Raw genomic sequence first — 23,302 nt, forward strand, 5'->3', positions numbered from 1 at the left:
GCTGTCTGGTTCCTCCATGTCTCCCAGGGGTGCGTCCATCTCAGCCCTGACAAGCATCTGGCTGATGTACAAGGGGCCACAGTCCCCATCCACCTTCCTGTCGACTTGGTCAGGCTTGCTCTGGGATCCTCCAGGTTACCTAGGCCCAGGCTCCAGACCAAGGTTAGACCTAAGGTGTCTCTGCAGGACTCCTGAGAGAGCCAGGGCCACCCTGTGCCCATGTCTGCCCAAGCCTGATATCCATGTTGCAGATCAATAAATCTGTCTCTTGCTCTTCTCTCCCGACCATCTGTTCTCCCTGGTGGTCCCCAGGGAGTCTGCCAGGCTGGCTGCTATCTCCCAGGTTGGAGGGAAGAAGCTATTTTGGGGCCATCTGTTTGAGAGGTGCCTCCGGCTGGGGTTCCACAGCTGAGGGAAGCTGCCCAGGCAGTGGGGGGCTGTCAGGAGGGGACAGCAATCTGAGAATGAGAACCACCTTTATCTTTAGGCTTGGGGCCAGGCCATGCCAGCTCTCCCTTGACTCGGGCAGACCTGTGAGATCCCAGGCCTGGCTGAATCTTGGACATGTCACGGGGGCAGCTGGTGCCAGAGGGAGTGGTGAAGACAGTCTAAATGCTGTCTCCCCTCTCCTCCCCACCCCCTCCCTCTTTTAAAACACATACACACACCCTTAAAATTGGGTTGCCAGTGACAACCTGGCATATCATCTTCTTTTTATATTATTCTTAGCCCCTCTGTTGCCATAGCAACCGAACAATGCTTTTAAATATAGCAGTTAATTTTTTCAGCTCCAGAAACAAAGTTCTGGTGCTGTCCAGAAGGCCGAGGACTGGTTTCTCTCCTTGGGAGAGTCCTTCAGACTCATCTCACCGGATGTCAGCCCCAGAGTGTAAGCTGGGGCTGGCTGTCCTCCAGCTGGCAGGAACCCTCGCTGTGTTCCCTCACCTGGTGACCCTTCAGAGTCAAGGTGTAGCAGACAGAACCCAGGTCCTTTCTATAGCCCCTCAACCCCTGAGACCCTCACTTTTCCTCTTTATGCCTCAGTTTCTTGAGCTGGGTAATGGGGGGGATGCTATATGCTTCCCAGATTTCAGTGGGGCTTAGAAGGATCTAAAGGAGGTGCAGATGGCCCTGGGAGACACTCAGTAAATCATCTGTGCTTCTTTTCCTTTCTCCTTCCCTTCCCCCATCCCTTTTCTTCCTTTCTCTGTTTCTGTCCTTACCTCCCTCTCTTTTGCATTTTTCTCAACCCCTACTCTCCACTGCTTTGAATTATTGATGTTAAATTCCCAGCCAGTAACATCAGAGGGTTAAAATCCATAACCAGCCTTCCTCTGGCCTCCCCTCGGATCGACCCTCCCTCCGCGGGCTGGTGAGCTCATCAGAGTCATTAATCATACATCATGGCTTGAGAACCCAGGGCCCTGTGGTCCAGCTGCTGAGCAATCCCGGGCAGGAGGCAGCCCAGGCAGGATGTCTTATGGAAGGGCCGGGCTGGCTCTGAAGCCTTGGGCAGAGTAAGATACCATTAGTGGGAGGTTACCTGGGAAGGGGGGCTGACCACTGGTGGAGGGGCTACATGAGAGAGTGCTCCCTGGCCCAGTAGCAGGAAGTGTTATTTCCAGGTGCCCTTGACTCCTGACTTACTCCCACCATCATCTCAAACCTCTCCCCAGACCCTCTCCCAGGCTTGCTCACCACCCACTCACCTCTCTGTATTCCAGAGCTCAGCATGGCAGGGCTTTGAACAACAGGCATCAATGTTTCTGATGCTCAGAAGCAGTCAAAATATGGTAGGGACTGCCCATCAGGGAGTAAGTTTCCCATCATTGGAGAGGTCAACTAGAAGAGGTTGCCCAGGGGTCAGGACGTTGTGGAAAGGATTGTAGTACCAGGTTACAAGTAGAATAAACTCTGCCCTCAACCTATGATCCTATAATGAAAACAATAATATTAAAATCACCTTATAATTTTGCAGAACCTTTGCACTGATTATTATCCTCATTCATAATTAAAAAAAAAAAATAAAGTTAACTTGCCCAGTGTCATTAGGCTGATAAGAAGCTGACTCTGAATCTGCTTGTCTATCTTCCTCATGATTCTTCAAGTTCAGTTTTCCGTGCTGGAAGCTGCATGGTGGGGGGTGTTGATGGAGCAGTGCTGAGTGTGGCTTTAAGCTGAGTCCCCAGCCAGTGGTGTGGAGACATGCAGGAGCCAGAGGCTGCTCCGGGTGCTGGAGATCTTTTTCTCCAGCTGGGACCAACAGCAGACGCAGGAAGAGACCATGAGTGCTCTCGGGGTTGTGGGAGCCTTGAGGAGGGACAGATGCTCTGGGATGCAGCCCAGGCACAGGTTGTGAGGGGGCAACTGTAGGAAGGGAAGGTGGCCGCCCTCTCTAGGCCGCTGTGGGCCACAGATTCTTGTGGACATTTAGCACCTCACTTTATTTAATCCCCCTCTGCTCTGTGAGTGCAGTACAACAGCCGGTTTTGACAGATGCTGTGCTGAATTTGTCAAGGTCATACAACTCAGAAGTGCAGGCACCGTGTGTGTCTGACACCAAGGCACCACTGACATCAGTGGGAGGTGACAGGGGGAGGGGCAAGCCTATGGTGTCTGGATGGCCCAGGGTCTGGCTGTCAGTCTTCATTGTCTCAGATGTGGGCGACTGGTGAGCCAGGAGGTGGTGACCGAAGGGGCCTGGCCCCCACCCGGCACAGCTGCATGGCACTTTCCCCAACCCCGGGGCATGATAGAGGTGGGGAAAGTGGTTGTGGGCACAGAGGGCATGCTACGCCCTGGAGAGGAGACCTGGGGCAGTTTCTGAGTCCATGGCTGGTCCTCTGTGACCCCCGAGGTAGGTTATCTCTGGGCCTTGGTTCCTTCACTCCAAAGGCAAAGTATTCACTACCCTGTGTATTTCTTGTGCTCAAGTTCATTTTTCATGGTTGGCATCAATCTGTCTCTACTGAAACATCAGCCACAGCAGGTGCCTACTCTTCCCGTATCCTGGGGTTGTTTTCTCTGTAGCACCCTGACATTCTATCATATTCCTCTTCATTTATCTGACTACCTTTCTCTGCTGTGAAACTGTACATCCCACGAGGGCTGGGACTGAACTTTATTCAGGGCTGTGTCTCCAGCACCTAAGCAGCGCCTGGTACAGACAAGCCCAGGCACATAGTGAATGAATGAACGAATGCTTGACCACGTGATCAGGGTGGCGTCCCTCCTTCCTGCTTCGCCGGCTCTGTCTGTGCCTCCTCCTGGCAGTTGTCACAGGGCACAGGGTTTGCATGTGTGCCTTCTGTCTCCCCTACGCTGTCAGGTTCCTGGGTCTGAGCACAGAGCCAAGCCTAAAAGAGGTGCTTGATGAACGTTCGTGGAAGCGCTGAATGGAAGCCTTCCCCCCGCCCAGGTGTCAGTTTCCCTATTTGTAGACTGTGAGGGTGCTCAGAGGCCTTTTAAGCGCCCTCCCTTGGTGACAGTCCGGGATTTGTCACCTGTTGGCTGGCATTTCTGCACCTGCCCTTGGGTGTATTTGCTGCCCCAGTGCTTGTCCTGACCCTCCAGGGTTGGTCACTGGCCAGAGCCTGACTTCCCCCTGATGAGCAATTAAAACCCCAGAATAGCCTTTTGTTCAGAAACAGGTGCCTGGACCCTGTATTTATCTCCAGCGTGCATGCCTAGTGTTCTTGGGGCCCTGCCAGCCATGTGGTGGGCATCACTGGGACCATGCGGACTTCTCAGCCCCGAGAGGCCACCCCTGGCATCAGCAAACAGCCAGGGCCAAGAGGAGTGTGCACCCCTGAGAGCCAGGCACTTGTGGAAGGCATCTCATGTCTCTCAGGAAGGCTTTGCAAGGTTGGTGTCATCAGCCTCATGTCACAGATGGGGCTCGAACACTGAGAGCGGCACCCTCCCTGTGGATGTGCCTCAAGCTCGCAGAACACGAAGGGACAGGACTGGGGTCCGAACACAGGGCCATCAAGCTTTTTCACTGTCCTGCTTGGCTTTCCCTGGTTGGTGGGTGCCATCAACACCCTGAAGCTATAGCCCAGTGACCACGGGTGAGTGGGTAAGAGAGGGGACCAACTCATGGATATACTCGTGGGGTCTACATTTGCAAGTAACCAGACTTGGTTTTTGGTCTCACCTCTTGCCCCACTTCCATGCCCTCTGTGTGTTCTTCCAGGTCCTGTGAAATCTCACGTCCTCTCTGAAGGACATGACAGCAATCTAAAATGCTAGGGAGACAGACGCCTGGGACTTGAGATCAACCACGCCCATGGGGCTGGGCAAGCACTCAGGGCCAGCCCAGGGGTTGGCAGAGGGAAAACCCAGTCCAGGCCTGCAGCAGGGACCAGAGAAACTGCCAACGTGGGCTGTCAAGGGGACATCCAGGCACTGCCACTTACCAGCCAGGTGACCTTTGGTAAGCTGGCCTTCAGCTCCCTTTTCTATAAAATGGGACGAATGATAGCAACTGCCAGATGGGGCCCTCTTTGGGGATTTGATAAAGTGATCCCTGCAAAATGCTCAGATGGGCACCTGGCAGGGAGCACGTGCTTTACAACCACTGCTGACACTGCCGTCTCACCACCCTTCTGAGCAGTCTTAGCACCGGGCTCGTGGGGCTGCAGCTGGGAGCTGAGCCAAGGCTGAGAAGTAAGGTGTGTTGGGTCTTGGGAGCAAGGCGAGGCCAGTTTCAGAAATAGAGCACAGTGTTAGGGCAGGAAAGTGTGAGCCAGGGTTTCCTTAGATGATACTCACAATGGGGTGGAACAAGGGGTGGGACTAAGCTTTCAGGTGTTTCAGGGGACCCAGTTGTTGGAGGAGGAGAGATGAGGGGGAGGAGTCAGCCTTCACTCCAGGCTGAGGTAGGGGCCATTCCATCTGGCTCTGAAGAGTTAACTTACCATTTCACACGTGCTTGTCCTTTTGAAGCTGAACCATGGAACATGCAAGCTGGCAATGTCATTGACCACCCAGGGTCACACAGCAGGTTAAGAGCATGCCCCTGTTCTCTGTGCTTCTGTTTCCCCTTTGGCACTCCAGATGACCTTTTTAGGATCTTTGCAGCCAGGAAAATGGCCCCTAAAGACTTTCTGTGGTTTGTTCAGTGCTGGGTCAGGGTGGTGGGAGCTCTGAAGACATAGATGAGGATGCAACGGGAGGAAGCGCCTGATCCCTGGCTGATGCATGAAGAACAGGATGGCGGGAAGAGCGTGGTCCATCTGCTGGGCCTTCAGACCAGAACAGGGTTGGCTCTCCAAGGCATGAGGTTGCTTACATACTGGCAGAAGCAGAGTGGCATAAGCTAGAAGTCTCACCGGGGATCTCCCAGCTCCTGATGGAAGTTGCTTCCTGAACTCAGCCTCTGTTAGTCCCTGCCTCCCCTGCTTCTCTTAGGCGCCATCCATCCAAGCTGCCAGTCCAATGCCTGAGCCAAAGCCAGTAGGGGTACCCAGGGGGCTGGCCTGGAATTGGCATGGTTGCCCTGAGCTCTGCATCTGGCATTCCTGGGGGTGGAGGTGGTGAAAGGGGAGTATTTACGGAGTTTCAGCCTCCACTAAACTCTGCCCTGCTGGTGACTCTATATAACTGGGTGTGTTTCTTTCTGCCTCTGCTTCCCTGTCTTAACCTTCAATTCCCTGAAAGGGTCAAAGACCCATTTGAACTTCATACCATGAGACTCTGGCTAGTTCTTACTATTCCATCCAAACCATACATTGAGTTGGATCTTATTCATTATGCCCTCAAGCTTCTGGCTGGGTTCTTGCCCCAAACAAAGAAGATGGCCAGGAAATGGCACTGTCATTCTTCTAACTTCAGAGACTGTCACTGCCAGAGGCTACCCATACTTACCCATAAGTGGCCCCCCTTGGACCTACCCACCCTCTGGATACTCCCTTCCCCAGGCTTCCTCCTGCCACTGGCCCTTGATGGTACAACCCCAGCCCTCTGGTAGGTACATGCTCTCAGATATGAAGTTCTAGCTGGGTACAAGGATGCTGTGGGCTGCAGATAACAGAAACCCAACTGCAGGTGGCTACCAGGGAAGCCCCAGCTTAATACAATGGAGTATTACTCAGCCATTAAAAAGAATACATTTGAATCAATTCTAATGAGATGGATGAAACTGGAACCTATTATACAGAGTGAAGTAAGCCAGAAAGAAAAACACCAATACAGTATACTAACGCATATATATGGAATTTAGAAAGATGGTAACAATAACCCTGTGTACGAGACAGCAAAAGAGACACTGATGTATAGATCAGTCTTATGGACTCTGTGGGAGAGGGAGAGGGTGGGGAGATTTGGGAGAATGGCATTGAAACATGTATAATATCATGTATGAAACAAGTCGCCAGTCCAGGTTCGATGCACGATACTGGATGCTTGGGGCTGATGCACTGGGACAACCCAGAGGGAGGGTATTGGGAGGGAGGAGGGAGGAGGGTTCAGGATGGGGAACACAGGTATACCTGTGGCGGATTCATTTTGATATTTGGCAAAACTAATACAATTATGTAAAGTTTAAAAATAAAATAAAATTAAAAAAAATAAAAATAAAAGGGGTTTATTAACTCCAGAAGCCTAGAGATACGGACAGTTCCAGATTTGAATAACCCAGCAGCCCAGTGATGACAAGGGCCCATCCCTTTCCTGCTTTTCCTGCTCTGCCCACCTTCCCACCGACTCAGCATTCTCTCACCCAGGTCATAAGATGGTCCCAGGGGCCATTTGCAGGCACGATGGTGGATGGTGCAGAAGAGAATCATCTTTTCCAAAATCTCTTTCTTATCCCAGAGATCCTTCTTTTAGCTATAAAATGGGAATAAAAGGCCCCATTAGCCAGAATTGAGTCACATGCCTATGCCCGAACCACTCACGAGAAAGTGAAATGAAACTACCATCACAGGATTGGACTAATGGTCTACCCTGTGGGCATGGGGAGGGGCTGGCCCCACAAAGGAAGGCTTCTGTATTCCACTTGAACTCTTCCTGTTTGCATTGCATCTTCCAGAGCCCCTGGTCGTAGCCCTTTGTAGCCAGGGAAGCCATTTTGGCTTCTTCCTCTCTGCATCTGTTAGGGCTCTTAGGTGTAAGTGACAGAAGCTGACTTTAGACACCTCAAGTGAAAAAGGAGTAAGTTGGAAGGATAATGAGACTTTCACAGAATTTGTAGGAAGGCTGGAGAACCAGGCTCAGAAAAGGATCCAGGGCCCCCTGGAGGAGCAGAAAACAGGAACGAATCACTGGCGGTCCTGTCCTGGCTGCAGAGATGGAAGATTCAGAGGCATGGGAGGAGCAAACAAAATACCTAGCTGAGCCTCACATCATCCCTTGGGCTGCAGGGAGCCTTGCCTACCTGTCCATCAAAAGCAGGAGAACTCATTCCTCCAAAATGAAATCAGTGCTATTGCAGAAGTAGGGAGTGGCCAAAACCCAGCAAATGTCCACAGTAGCCCGTGATGCCTGACCCTAAGCCAAAGCAGAGATGGCACGCTTCATGTCCCTCACGTGGAGTAAAAGCTACATGACCTTAACTGCATGGGGATGGCCACTCAGAGCAGGAGACACATGAGCACCCCGTCACAACAAAGGCAGCCCCCTCTGACGTCACCCTGACAAGCAGAGGATTCTGTCAAGTCATTCTAGAGGCAACCTGAGACACTCACCTGAGGGATGGCTGCTCCTGGCTCCTCCCAGCTGCTCTCCAAATTCTTCTACTCGTCAATTACAGGGAACTGGTGACAGCCCCAGAACATCCCTGAGACTTTCCTCAAAACTGCATAATTCAGAAGTCCATGCCCGGGTTAACCAAACTCCAGGAAGGATGGGTTACAGGCTTGGCCAGGTCCCTTGGGCCAAATAGCAAACTATGATGGAGCATCTACTATGGGGCAGGTAAGGCGGTAAGCACTTGGCAGACACTATTTCGTTTAATCCTCCCAACTGTTCTATCATATGGCTACGATTTTCCTTTTCTACAGGTGAGGGAACTGAGGCTTGGGAAGAGTTGATGATTTTCCCATGGGCAAGTCAGTAGCAGAGGAGGATTCAAATCTGATCCAGAGCCCCCTCTTTACCACTTCAATATACTGTCCCACATCCTGTTGCTAACTATGTTTTGTTCTTCAGGTTTCAAACAGAAATGAGATTGTAACCTTGGTTCATATATTTGTCCTCTAGGCTTATCCACCCGCCAAAGACCCTCCTCCTCGCTTGTTAGAGCCTCAGATGGCTCCAGAACTGCCACTCCAGAATGCCGAGTCCTTCCCTACCCAACCCAACACCCGTAACGAAAGCACAGTTATGACGTGTGCTTTTTAACATCCCCAGTGAAACCTCGTCTTTGTGCTCGTAGTTGTGTCTTCTGCAGGACAGGGCTCTGCCTTCTGTGAGCACAGAGCATCCTTTCTGCTGCCCTCACCAGTGCCCTCAACCTGGCAAAGGACCAGGGGCTGTACAGGTCTCCAAGGGGTGGCGAATGGAGCCATTTGCCAGCTGGGCTCCAAGAACACCTAGAGGTGACACAGAACCCCATTCAGGGGCAGTCTTGGAGAAAGTTGTGAGGGTGACCTAAAACATGCCCTACTCAACTTCTACCAAGGCACCTCATCTTTATCTATTTTACACACTGGTCTTCAATGTAAGTTTTGTTTTCTGAGAAAAAAATTCTCTGCAGAAAGTGTATGCATTTATTGGATCCATTAATGCTATTCCCCACAAGATTCCACAAGTTCTTCCTTGAGCTATAAACTCCTATATCACCCTGGCCACTAGAATTGTCTTAGCTTAGCATTTTCTCTTTGACATCATTTGAAGGTCAATACTTGAAGAATAGTCATATATGCATGGAATACCGCAGTACATTAGTAAAGAATAAAGTTGTGCGCTGTTTTTTTTTGATACCCTTGACACAAAGACCCTGTTGACCAAGTCTTTCAGAAATCTGGGCCAGGAGGATTGTATTTCTGTAGTTCTCTGGCTCCTTCTTAACCACTGATGATAAAACCCATCTTGTTTCACTCCTTACCTTGGCTACTAGGATGCCCAGAGCTGAGATGTTCAACTATGCATCTCTCTTTTTAAAAGGTGATTTTTCCATCGTATGATACTTGTGTGTTTCCTAAGAATTAGAAAGTAAAGACAAGTACAAGGAAATAAAAAGCATAAATCACTTACTGTGTTTCTATCCCCCCAAAACTGTTAATAATTTCATCTATTTTTCTGAGTTTTTTATGTTCAGTTTTCATGTGGTTTTGTTATATAGGGTTCTTTTTACATAGGCAAAATCATCCTGTATATAAAACTCTGTAGGTTGCTTTTATCAACCTGAATTGAAAGATAATCATGTTTTTAAAGGATGCAGAATATTTCATCAAGTAGGTCAGTCAGTCAGTCAGTTCAGTTGCTCAGTAGCGTCCAGCTCTTTATGACCCCATGGACTGCAGCACACCAGGCTTCCCTGTCCATCACCAACTCTCGGAGCTTGCTCAAACTCATGTCCATCGAGTCGGTGATGCCATCCAACCATCTCAACCTCTGTTGTCCCCTTCTATTCCTGTCTTCAATCTTTCCCAGCATCAGGCTCTTTTCCAATGAGTCAGTTCTTTGCATCAGGTGGCCCACATAATGGAGCTTCAGCTTTAGCGTCAGTCCTTCCAATGAATATTCAGGACTGATTTTCTTTAAGATTGACTGGTTTGCTCTCCTAGCAGTCCAAGGGACTCTCAAGAGTCTTCTCCAACACCACAGTTCAAAAGCATACGTTCTTCAGCATTCAGCTTTATAGTCCAACTCTCACATCCATACATGACTACTGGAAAAACCATAGCTTTGACTAATGGACCTTTATTGGCAAAGTAACATTTCTGCTTTTTAATATGCTGTCTAGGCTGATCATAGCTTTTCTTCCAAAGAGCAAGCATCTTTTAATTTCATGGCTGCAGTCACCACATGCAGTGATTTTGAAGCCCAAGAAAATAAAGTCTCTCACTATTTCCATTGTTACCCCATCTATTTGTCATGAATTGATGGGATGGGATGCATTGATCTTAGTGTTTTGAATGTTGAGATTTAAGCAAGCTTTTTCACTCTCCTCTTTCACTTTCCAAGAGGCTCTTTAGTTCTTCTTTGCTTTCTGCCGTAAGGGTGGTATCATCTGCATATCTGAGGTTATTGATATTTCTCCCATCAATCTGATTCCAGCTTGTGCTTCATCCAGCCCAACATTTTACATGATGTACTCTGCATATAAGTTAAATAAGCAGGGTGACAGTATACAGCCTCGATGTACTCCTTTTCCAATCTAGAACCAGTCCATTGTTCCTTCTCTGGTTCTAACGGTTGCTTCTTGACCCTCATACAGATTTCTCAGGTGGCAGGTAAGGTGGTCTGGCATTCCCATCTCTTTAAGAATTTTCCACAGTTTGCTGTGATCCACACAATCAAAGGCTTTGGCATAGTCAATAAAGCAGAAATAGATGTTTTTCTGGAACTCGCTTGCTTTTTCAATGATCCAGCAGATGTTGGCAATTTGATCTCTGGTTCCTCTGCCTTTTCTAAATCTAGCTTGAACATCTGAAAATTCTTAGTTCATGTACTATTGAAGCCTGGCTTGGAGAATTTTGAGCATTATTTTGCTAGAGTGTGAGATGAGTGCAATTGTGTGATAGTCTGAACATTCTTTGGTATTGCCTCTCTTTGGGATTGGAATAAAAACTGATCTTTTCCAGTCCTGTGGCAACTGCTGAGTTTTCCAAATTTGCTGGCATATTGAGTGCAGCACTTTCACAGCATCATCTTTTAGGATTTTAAATAGCTCAGCTGGAATTCCATCACCTCCACTAGCTTTGTTCATTGTGATGCTTCCTAAGGCCCACTTCTCTTTGTATTCCAGGATGTCTGGCTCTAGGTGAATGATCACACCATCGTGGTTATCTGGGTTTGAAGATTTTATTTGGATAGTTCTTCTGTATATTCTTGCCACCTTTTCTTAATATCTTCTGCTTCTGTTAGGTCCATACCATTTCTGTCCTTTATTGTGCCCATCTTTGCATGACATGTTCCCTTGGTATCTCTAATTTTCTTGAAGAAATCTCTGGTCTTTCCCATTCTGTTATTTTCCTCTATTTCTTTGCATTGATCACTGAGAAAGGCTTTCTCCTTGCTATGGAGCTCTGCATTCAAATGGGTATATCTTTCCCTTTCTGCTTTGCCTTTAGCTTCTCTTCTTTTCTCAGTTCTTTTTAAGGCATCCTCAGACCACCATTTTGGTGTTTTGTATTTCTCTTTCTTGGGGATGGTCTTGATCACTGCCTTGTGTACACTGTCATGAACCTCCATCCATAGTTCATCAGGCACTCTGTCTATCAGATCTAGTCCCTTGAATCTATTTGTCACTTCCACTGTATAATCATAAGGGATTTGATTTAGGTCATATCTGTATGGTCTAGTGATTTCCCCTACTTTCTTCAATTTAAGTCTGAATTTGGGAATAAGGAGTTCACGATCTGAGCCACAGTCTGCTCCCGGTCTTGTTTTTGCTGACTGTATAGAGCTTCTCCATCTTTGGCTGCAAAGAATATAATCAATCTGAGTTTGGTGTTGACCATCTGGTGATGTCCATGTGCAGAGTCTTCTCTTGTGTTGTTGGAAGAGCATGTTTGCTATGACCAGTGCATTCTCTTGGCAAAACTCTGTTAGCCTTTGACCTGCTTTGTTTTGTACTCCAAGGCCAAATTTGCCTGTTACTCCAGGTATTTCTTGACTTCCTACTTTTGTATTCCAGTCCCCTATAATGAAAAACACATCTTTTTGGGGTGTTCTAGAAGGTCTTGTAGGTCTTCATAGAACCGTTCAACTTCAGCTTCTTTGGCATTAGTGGTTGGGGCATAGACTTGGTTTACTGTGATATTGAATGGTTTCCCTTGGAAACAGACAGAGATCACTCTGTCGTTTTTGAGATTGCATCCAAGTACTGCATTTTGGACTCTTTTGTTGACTATGAGGGCTACTTCATTTCTTCTAAGGGATTCTTGCCCACGGTTGTAGATATAACGGTCATCTGAGTTAGATTCACCCATTCCAGTCCATTTTAGTTCACTGATTCCTAAAATGTCGATGTTCACTCTTGCCATCTCCTGTTTGACTACTTCTAATTTCCCTTGAATCGTGAACCTAAGATTCCAGGTTCCTATGTAATTTTGCTCTTTATAGCGTCAGACTTTACTTCCATCACCAGTCACATCCACAAATGGGTGTTGTTTTTGCTTTGGCTCCATCTCTTCATTCTTTCTGGAGTTATTTCTCCACTGATCTCCCATGGCATACTGGGCACCTACCCACCTGGGGAGTTCATCTTTCAGTATCCTATCTTTTTGCTTTTTCATAATGTTCATGGGGTTCTCAAGGCAAGAATACTGAATGGTTTGCCATTCTCTTCTCCAGTGGACCACGTTTTGTCATAACTCTCCACCATGGCCATCTTGGGTGGGCCTACACAGCATGGCTCATAGTTTCGTTGAGTTAGACAAGGCTGTGGTCCACGTTGCCTGCTTCTGTTAGGTCCATACTATTTTCGTCCTTTATTGTGCCCATCTTTGCATGAAATTGTTTCCTTGGTATCGCTAATCTTCTTGAATAGATCTCTAGTCTTTCCCATTCTATTGTTTTCCTCTATTTCTTTGCATTGTCACTTAGGAAGGCTTTCTTATCTCTCCTAGCTCTTCTTTGAAACACTGCATTCAGATGGATATATCTTTCCTTTTCTCCTTTTCCTTTCATTTCTCTTCTTTTCTCAGCTATTTTTAGGGCCTCCTAATACAACTATTTTGCCTTTTTGCATTTCTTCTTGGGGATTGTTTTGATCGCCACCTCCTGTACAATGTCATGAACCTCTGTCCACAGTTCTTCAGGCACTCTATCAGATCTAATCCCTTGAATCTATTTGTCACTTCAAGTAGATCAGGGGTCAGCAAACTTGTTTTATAAAGGGCCAGATAGTAAATAATTTAGTCTTTTGGGCTTATACTGTTTATGTCCCACTGCATCATGAATACTTTTTATTTCTTATTTACTGTAGTCAAACTCCAAATGGTTTTATTTTATTATTTATTTCTAAAAAAAAAAAATCTACAAAAAGAGAAATAAAGAATAGCAAATAAAGAACTTGGACCATCTTGTTTTGCCAAAATGATGTATGATGATACTCTTTAATATTTTTTATTGTTTGTGTGTCAATGTTTGAGTTGCGGTTTACTATGTTAAAATTCTTGTGAACACTTCAAATAAAGTTTTTTTTCTTATTAAAAAAAAAAAAAGAATAGCAAATAAACAAGCAAAAACTTTTTAAGAACCTGTCAATACAATTTTATTCAAAGACAAAAAATATATTGACTTCTGTTAAGTCACTGTGGTTTTAGAAAATTAAAAATACAGTTTCAGTATGATACCATAATACCATCTATGAATGTTTTTTTTTAAAGAGAGGGAGTTTGGATCCAGTGTACAGTACCGGGTGGGCCTTCAAAACGGAATTGATGATGAATGAATGGGTGGAACTATGAAGTCATACAGCTCCAGCTTCATCACTTGTTAGTTATATGGCCTTGGACAGAGCACCTCCCTCCCCACAGTGCTTCAGCGTCTTTCTCTGCAAAACAGGTTCACTGAATAAGAATATTTACCTAGTGCTCACAGGTGAGAAAAGGGAGGCATGGGTGATTGACTAGTTTGTTCAGGGTCTTATAGCTGGTCCATGGAGACCTCCAGGTGCCCACCTGCAGGCTTGCTGTGAGGATTACATGAAATCAAGATTGTAAAATTTCTGGCTCAACAAATGCCCATTCCTTCCCATAAGCAGGCCAACTGGTGAGCCTGGGGGTCTTGAACAGGGAAACTGAGCACAGCAGGGTCTGCACCCCCATAGGGACTGGGACACAGTGACTGTGAGATACTTGCACTGGTGCTTGGGAGGGGCACCCCAGGTGGATTCTTTGGAGACCACCTTTCCCAGGGGACCGTTTCCAAGGAGCCATGTCACCTCCATGGAGCCCAATCTGCGCTGGGACCAAATAGAGAATTTGCCTTTTCTCAGCAGCCTTTTGGCCAAGGGTGCAGCTAGCCTTAGCAGAGGAATGCAAAGCCCACATGAGGGAGAGCATGGTAAGAACAGCACTTGGCATAGGATGAACTGGCCCATGGGACGAGTTCATCATGGTCAGCTGCTGTTGACCTTATTGGGCTCGTCTTCAGTATTTCTATGAGCCAGGGCTGGGTATAGGAGGCTTTACCTCCTCCATAGGATATCTGATCAACCCAACTTTCCATCAAGGTAGGTATCCCCATTTTATAGATAAGGAAACTGAGGCGATATTAGGAAGTGAGTACACAACTAGTAGTAACAGAGTGAGTGAGGACTTGAATTTCAATATCTGACTCTAGAGCCCATATTCTTAACTATTATTAGTCATATTTACTGCTCTTCATAAGAGATTCCCTGGTGGTGCAGTGGTAAAGAACCCACCTGCCAATGAGTCTCCAGTTCAACCCCTGGGTCGGAAAGATCCCCTGGAGGAGGAAATGGCAACCCACTCCAGTACTCTTGCCTGAAAAATCCCATGGACAGAGGAGCCTGGTGGCCTACAGTCCATGGGGTCGCAAAGAGTTGGACACGACTGAGCAGCTGAGCGCACAGCACATACACAGCCTGACATGCATTGGACATAAAACCTCTTGAACCAATCTCCTTCCTCCTGGTTTCATCTGACCTAGGAACTCGGGGACCCTAGGTTCTCTGAGACCGGAACTCCAGCTCCCTTTGTGACTGACTTATCCATCCTGGAGGCACAGCTACCGACCTCTTTCCAGGGAGTATTTCATGCATTAACCCATCCAACAAATGTTTTTTAGGGATCTTCTCTGTGCCAGGCCTTGTTTGAGGTGCAGAGCATGCATCACAAATAATAATGATTACAGGACTTTCCTGGTGATACAGTAGTTAAGAATCCACCTGCCAATGCAGGAGACATGGGTTCGATCCTTGGTCTGGAAAGATTCTACATGCTATGAGGCAGCTAAGCCCACATGCAAAAACTACTGAAGCCCACACACCTAGAGCCTGTGTCCTGCAGCAAGAGAAGCCACTGCAATGAGAAGCCTACGCACTGCAACTAGAGAGGAGCCCCCACTCACCACAACCAGAGAAAGCTCATACACAGCAACAAAGGCTCAGTGCCGTCATAAATAAATAACTAAATAATTTAAAATATTAAGATATAAATCTGTATAACATAAAAAGTATTAAAAAAATAATAATGATTACAACTAACCCTTTCTATGTACCAGGTACTGTTCTAGATACTGCACATAAATTAGTCCATTTAACTGTTACAGTCCCGCAGGTAGCTGGAATGAGTTTTCCTTATGGATGAAGAAATCAAGGCCCAGAGAGCTTAAGTGCTCTGTCCAGAGCTCTGTCCAGTGCTCTGTCCATTAGCTCTGTCCACAGCTAATGAATGTCAGAGTCAGGATTTGAACCCAGACCATCTGGGGTCAGCACCCATACATTTAATTGCCCTATACTGTTGTGGCTCTCATAGTCCCTGATTCATGGAACTTCTCATCTTTCTTTTCCAACAGGCATGTTAAAATAGCACCAAAATAACTTAATTCAGTTTCGTTTGCTGAGAAGCAAAGTGGGCAGTGAGAATGAGCAATTCCAGATTTGTAAAGTGCTTGACATCATGGGGCCAGTGGGAAGGAATCAATGTCATGAATGGGACCCTGGTCTACTTTCCACTATGTCCTTGACGGTTATGTGCCCTTTGGCAAGTCTCATCACCTCTCTGAGTCTCCAGTTCTTTATTTACAAAATGGATTGTTCATACCTGTTCTAACTGCCTCCAAGCATTTCTGTGAAGACCAACTGGTGTGCCAGATGGAAGTAAGATTTAAAATAGGGGGGAAAGACACTGGGCAAGGATTTGTTATTGAACCAAATGAGATTTTGGTCAGCTTGATGAATGAATGGATGACTGAAGGTCCTAGCAGACCTGCAGATCGGCTCCCCAGGTAACAAATGGCTCCCTTCAGGAGATCTGTTGGAAGTCTTCAGAGTCTCATCAGGGCTCTGTCCTCCTCTCTCCTTGACCATGTTCCATGCTCCTGGCCCTTGAGTTATTTTGCATCTGATTTTGTGTAAGCCTCCAAGACTGTTTTAGCAAACATTCATTAATGTCTGTTGGGAGAAAAGTCTTGTGCTAGACTCTGTGGGGAGACTGAGATGAATTTGGCATGGTCTCTGCTTGCAGGGACTCAGAGGCTAGGAGGAGAAGTGTAATAATAACAGTAATAATGACCAGCAATTATTAAGCATTTACCAAATCCCAGATATTATGTTGAGTTTTTATACGCATTTACATTGCAGCAATTCCATGAGTTACTAAAACTTGTCCCATTTTTACATGCAGAAACAGATTTAGACAGGTTAAGTACCTTACTCAGTTTCACACAGCTCTGAAATTATAGAGCAGCACATGACTTTGAGAAAGAAAATGTGCATACACATCTCTCTATTATAAGGTGGAGACTACAGAGTATCCTGCTGGAGGGGCAAGGACAGGCCTCTTGGGGCTCAGCAAGAGACGGAAAGGATGATGTGATGGTGGCGGTGGTGGTCTGACAATGAGGATGTTCACAACGATGGTGGTGATAATAAAGGCAATGATGATGATGAGGGTGATGGTCGATGATGATGCTAATCCTCTGGTGCCCATCTGTTGAGCTTCTGCTTTATGCCAGGCCCTGACCTGGGTGCTTTCTATCTCATTTTATCCTATTATGACTTCCCAGGGTCAGAGTGATCATCTCCACTTTACTCATAAGGACTTTGGGCTAGAGACAGGCCACGTGGCCTGCGAGGGCTCGCATCCAGTCTGTACTGGGTTGGAGCTTAAGGACCCCACCATGCAGAGCCACTGCTCTTTCTCCTACCTGGACCCCTAACCTGTCGCCCCAGAGCCAGGCATCCCAGAGATGCCCCTTAAATACCCATTGAACAAATATTGAATGAATGGATCTCCCAGGGGTCAAAGCATGGTTAAACATGGAAGACAGAAATAACATGTGTCAAGTGTGGATAACCGTTATTTAACTAGTAGTGGTGCTGTGATCACTAAAAAACAAGTTAATTGCAAGGCGTTATGTTTTTGTAGGGCTTTCCTGGTGGCGCCAGTGGTAAAAACCCACCTGCCAATGCAGGAGACGTAAGAGATGCAGGTTCGATCCCTGGGTTGGGAAGATCCCCTGGAGGATGACATGGCAACCCACTCCAATATTCTTGCCTGGAGAATCCCATGGACAGAGAAGCCTGGCAGGCTACAGTCCATAGGGTCTCAAAGAGTCGGGCATGACTGGAACAACTTAGCACATTCCTGTAGCTTTTGTATTTTTTTTTTTTCAAAGAAGAGATACTAAGGGCACCGTGAAGGGGTGGGGAGTTTTGAGGAATACTTTCACCTGAAAAGGAGTCCTCATGCTAAAATTGATGGGAAGCATCCTGTGGTCCTGCATGGAGTGTAAGGGCTTTGCCCAATGTCTAGCACAGGATCACTCGGAGAGGGGAGCCCACCAGGCTGGGGATTGGGAGCTGTAGCATTTGCACTGGGTGTACAAGTGACTTACGAGACCTGAGCTGTCCCTTTCCATGACTGCTTCCATGAGACCTCACAGCAGCAGTAAGAGATTCCCCAAGTGGCTAGGGAATGCTGGCATGAATGAATGGATAATGGAAGAAAGAATGAATGAGTTACAACGATTGGTGCTCTGGGAGCCCGTGAGGGGAGGTTTTTCTCAAGGAGTGCTTAAAAGTGAGAGTTCCTCCACTGGGAAGCAGAAATAGAACACAGAAGCTCCAGCGAGGGCTGTTGACTCCAGACTTTCAGCTCTGGGAGTGGGGTCAGGAGGCTACGATGGCACCCCCGGGGAGTCTGATCTTGACCCTGGGATGACCCTGTTGGAGAAGGGGTGGTGGCCGGAGCTCAGCTGTGAAGCTCTTCTCAGCGAGGCTGTGCTCACCATGTGGGGATGCATTTTTCAAACTCAAGTGCAAGTTGACAGATGGCGGTGGTATAATATTCTCACATTCTCTGCTTCCCACAGGCCTCCCTCCAGCACAGCCCTGCAAGCTCTTAAAAAGCTCTGACATATCTCGACCATGAGACCACGGCTGGCCCTTAGCAGGTAAGCTCCCCATCACTCCCTCCCACCATGGGACGTGGAGCCATTTCAGCACAACCCTAAGACCATGGGCGTGTGTGTGGCCAGGAGGGAGGTGGGGCTGCCTCCAGCCTTGGCAGGAGAATGGAGCCCCGCACTCTACCAAGACTTCAGGAAAACACTGCCAACTGTCCAGAGTCCTGCAGCTGGCATTTCTACCCATGGCAGCATATGGCGCTAGGAACGTGTCCTGGGAGAGGAGCCAGGGAACTGGTTCTGACACCATGTCAGCCTTCACTACTCAGGAAAATCTCAGACGGAACCTGCCTTTCTTTGTTTCTGTTTTTCTGTGTGAATGTGAGGGAATAGGATTCAGTGAATGGGGCAGGCCAGAAGTCAGCTCTTCCAGGCTCTGATCAAGGCCTTGGGCTGGGAGGAGGGACCACGGGCTCAGCAGTTGTCTGCCACTGCCCTAGGGCTCACCTCCTATTTGATTGTTCCGTGGACCTCCTGCACGTGGAGCCTGGGTTGGGCTTCGCGTGTGCCCTCTGTGTGCATGTGTGCTTTGGGGGCCAGGACCTGTGTCCCTTCCAGCAAACTGTGCTTGAAGTCAAATTCAAAAATGGACAGTCACCAGCCTTGCATGGGCCCTGTCACGGCTGCATAGCACACCATGGTCACTGTAGACTGCAGTGCCCAGATGGGAAGGGCAAAGGCAACCCACACACGCGGAGAGCACGGGCAGGCCCGCAGCAGAGTGTGGGTGTGAAGATCAAGCTGGGTGAAAGACTACAAAGGGTGGGAAAGCAGGTTAACCTAAGAGCAGGGCCTTTCTTTGTGTGGGAGTGAGTGCAAGGCCAAAGCTTATTGGCTGATCCACGAGGAAGCCCAGGAGAGCTGCCCAGGAGATGAGACCAGAGGGCATTGAGGCTCAGAGACAAATAAAGCACATCATTGGTCTGAAAAAGCTCCCCGTCTGAAGGAGGAGACAATGTGTAAATAGCCATGGTAGAGGAAACCTGTGAAGGCGGGAGGGGTCCATTCTGTCTGGGTTTGGTTGTGGGGGTGGTTCAGGGAGGACCATTGGAGGGCAAAACTTGAACTGGGCTTTGAAGGATGAATAGGAGTTCACCAGGCAAGATAGGAAGAAGGGCCTTCCAGGCTAAGGAGACAACACATGCAAAGGTGGAATAACTGGGATTAGCAGGTGCAGAGAAAGAGTAGGGAGAAGTGAGCCTAGGAGAAACAGTTGGGCCTTTGAATGCCAGATTACGGAGCTCAGGTTGGTCCCTATATGATTGAGGAAGGAAAGCAGATGGTCAGTCTGGGGTGCCAGGAGAAGACTCTGGGCCCCAGGGAGAGGCTGAGAGCAGCAAGGAGATGCTTGTGTCAGAACCTTGAACATCAGCCATGGGAGGCCCAGCACAGGAACCCCTCATTAAGCTGTCTGTGTCCCACTGGGGCCCTTCAGATCTCCTAGTGAAAAGCAGCCACAAGGCACCCTGGGGGCCTCTCTGGTGGAGGGCTGCTGGACTTGCCATCAGAACCTCTCTTCTCAACCGACCCGGTTCCCCTCCTCCCCTGCCCCTGAAGAACGCTGGGCCGCCTCCCCCCAGACAGCAGCCCTGTAAGAATGCAGTGTTGGGGCTTCCTTGGTGGCCCAATGGTTAAGACTCCCTAATTCCAATCCAAGGGGTGCTGGCTCGATCCCTGGCTGGGGAACTAAGATCCCGCATGCCATGCAATGCGGCCCAAAATATAAAAAGCGAAAATTTTAAAAATGTAAAAAAAGAACTGTTTGTTTAAAAAAAGAATTCAGGGACTTCCCTGGCAGTCCATTGGTTAAGAATCTGCCTTGCAATGCAGGGGACGTGGATTTGATCCCCGGTCTAGGCAGTCAGATCCCATAGGCCGTGGGGCAACCAAGCCCACATCCCACAGCTAGAGAGTCCATGTGCCAAAACAAAGAACCCCACGCAGCCAAATAAATGAATAAATATTTAAAAGAAAGGAAGAGAGAAAGAATGCAGTACTGTTCCTAAAGCCCTTCTTCCTCAGCCCTCCCCCCTCCACTACATAGCCAGGTGGCTCCCGCCCTAGAGTCGTTTTAGTGTGGCGGGTAACACTCTGCAATTGTGTCGTTTTGCAGTTTCCTCTCTTGGCAGGACTCGAAACGCCTTCACATCTGTTGTCTCCTGGGAGAGACGGAAGAGTAGGCTCTGGGGGCCAGAGCACTGGACTCCAGCCCTGTCTTGTCACTCCCTCGGGGAGCAGTGTAACCGCCTGTGCCTGGGTGTCTTCATCTCCCCCATACCCACCTCCTCGGGTGGTTCCAGAATCAGGGGCCGGAGCTCTGTGAAAGGCCAGCCCGCTGCCCGTCACACGGGACGCTTAACGTTCTGGGCTGCTCCCCCAGCTCCCGTCCCAGCGATGAAGCAGGTGTCCTGGGAAGGCCTGTGGGTTTTCTTGGTTCAAGTGTTCAAGTGTGGCAGTTCTCACCTGTGCCTTCATGGGCAGTCAGACCAATGGACTAGATTTTCCTTTGAAAATTTAGGTTGGCAGAACTTTCCTGACACCTCCTCTGTTCCAGGCACTGGCAGACACTGGGGGCCCCGACGGGAATAAGATGGTCCCTTCTCCAGAAGGGGTGTGTAAACAAATAACAACACCCTGTAAGAAAGGAAAAGCGCTGTGGGAGAGGGGGTGTGGAAGGATCAGTAGGAGTTCATCAGATCAGGAGGACTGTGAAAGGCAAAGAGTGCGCTCCAGGCAAGGGGACCGGTAGGTAGAAAGGCATCGCCATGGGAAAGATCCCGATTGGTGGAGCATCCGTGTTGGTGTTTAGGATGACCTGCCCTGCAGAGCTCCCCAGCTCCCCAACACAGAGAAGCATTCTAGGAAGCCTGGTACCTGCTCCCTTGTCAGCTCAGGAGGGTCGGATCCAGGGCAGGCTTCACAGTTTGAGGAATATCAGTGAGCTCAGAGATATGGCCAGATGTGCCTCCTCTAGGACCCAGGCAGCGAGGAGCTTCCGAGACTTTTCTTGGTTGGAGTTGAGGGCACGTGTTACCCACCAACTCGACAGTAGCCCTGGAGACACTGTTGCTGTGTTTGTGCCAGGGCCTGGGATGGAGATGAATAAATATGGTCCCTGCACCACATACAGGAATATGAGGATGAACAGTCCTCAAGGCCCATATCACATCACTACTGATGCTCTATGGGGCTGTAGAGGAGGGGCAGCTAGAAGGCAGGAGCAGGGGCCATCATGAGGAGGGAATCTGAAAAATATGCTAATAAGAAGAAGAAAAATTATAATGATGAATGATTATTGAGCACTTGCTATGTGCCAGGCACTGCTCTAAGAATATTTTTAAGAGCTAATCCAAGTTTATTTTTATATTAATTTATTTTAATTGGAGGATAATTACTTTACAATACTGTGATGGTTTTTGCCATACATTGACATGAATCAGCCATGGGTGCACATGTCCCCCTATCCTGAGCCCCCCTCCCACCTCCCTCCCCACCCCATCCCTCTGGGTTGTCCCAGAGCACCAGCTTTGAGTGCCCTGCTTCATGCATCGAACTTGCCCTGGTCATTTATTTTACAAATGGTAATCTACACGTTTCAGTGGTGTTCTCTCAAATCATCCCACCCTCGCCTTCTCCCGCAGAGTCCAAAAGTCTGTTCTTTACATCTGTGTCTCCTTTGCTGCCTTGCAATAGAATTGTCGTTACCGAATTTCTAAATTCCATATACATGCATTAATATACAGTATTGGTGTTTCTCTTTCTGACTTACTTCACTCTGTATAATAGGCCCTAAGAATTTTATACAGATTTACACTCTACCTACACAACAGTGCTGTGAGGCAGGTGTCTATCATCCTCTTTTACAGATGAGGAGAACTGATGCAGAGAGGCTGAGTGACTGTCTTGGGCACACACAGCTGGGAAGTGGCCAAGCCAGGCTAAACCTGGGCAGTCTGACCTCAGAGCCCTCACTTGAATGACCTGGTGCAGCCTAAACACTAAGCCTTCTCTAAGAACTCGGCACCGCCAGGGCTGGGACTGTGTCTTGCTCTAATGCACAGTGTCAGTGTTGGTCACTCAGTTGTGTCCGACTCTTTGCCCCACGGGCGGTAGCCCGCCAGCATCCCCTGTCCATGAAATCCTCCAGGCAAGAATACTGGAGTGGGTTGCCATTTCCAGTAGGCACTCAGCAGGGATGTGTCGAGCCCTGAAAGAGCAGGGGCAGTAGAGACAGGGACAGGCGCTGCAGACAGACGTTGTAGCTGGAGCAAAAGCCTCAGATACCAGCACGTGAAGTGGCTTCAAGGTATTTCCAGAGCTGGAACACTGGAAAGCTGGAGGGGGCCAGTGAAGGAATGCAGAGCTTGAGAGTCAGCTTCCCTGGCTGACTCTTCCTGTTTCGAAGACCTGGCACCTGCCTGCCTTCGCCTGCAAACCTTCCCCCCCCAACTGACCCACATGGAGAAAGGGGGGCACCGTGACTTTGTGTCCCCACACCACTCTGTGCACTTGTTCCTTCAAAGGCTCCCAGGGGCTGGGGCGGCCTGCACCACACAAAGGTCTCAGGAAAGACGGTCAAACATATTCCTGTGTGGGATGGCTTACTGAATGCTTGAGGCTTCAGGGAGCTAGTGGTTTTTCTTTTTCTTTTTTTTGCTTTTTAATTTTTATTGGAGGCTAGTTACTTTACAATGTTCTGTTGCTTTCTGCTGTACAGCAAAGTGAATCAACTATATGTATACATATATCCCCTCTTTTGGGACCCTAAATCCTTCCCATTTAGGTCACCACAGAGCACTGAGTAGAGTTCCCTATGCTATACAGTAGGTCCTCATTAGTTATCTATTTTATACATAGCAGTGTATATAGGTCAATCCCAACCCCCCAATTCATCCCGCCCTCCCCCTTTGCCCCCTTGGCATCCATACATTTGTTCTCTACTTCTGTGTCTCTTTTTTTGCTTTGCAAATATGTTTATCTGTGTCATTTTTCTAGATTCCACATAGTTGTGTTAATATACCATATTTATTTT

The 23,302-nt window shown here is 48.1% G+C and overlaps 1 protein-coding gene across 4 annotated transcripts in view; it reads left to right on the plus strand.

Annotated features, from left to right (window-relative positions):
* HIVEP3 (HIVEP zinc finger 3) overlaps nucleotides 1-23,302 on the plus strand; it is a 565,279-nt gene that overhangs the window by 366,247 nt on the left and 175,730 nt on the right. For all 4 annotated transcript variants that reach the window (XM_070786744.1, XM_070786743.1, XM_070786747.1 and 1 more), the window contains one exon: nucleotides 18,178-18,258. The gene's annotated coding sequence lies outside the window, so the exon portion shown is untranslated. The remainder of the gene's footprint in view (nucleotides 1-18,177; nucleotides 18,259-23,302) is intronic.

Source organism: Bos indicus, chromosome 3 (genome assembly GCF_029378745.1).
Source record: "Bos indicus isolate NIAB-ARS_2022 breed Sahiwal x Tharparkar chromosome 3, NIAB-ARS_B.indTharparkar_mat_pri_1.0, whole genome shotgun sequence".
NCBI classification, from domain to species: Eukaryota; Metazoa; Chordata; class Mammalia; order Artiodactyla; family Bovidae; genus Bos; species Bos indicus.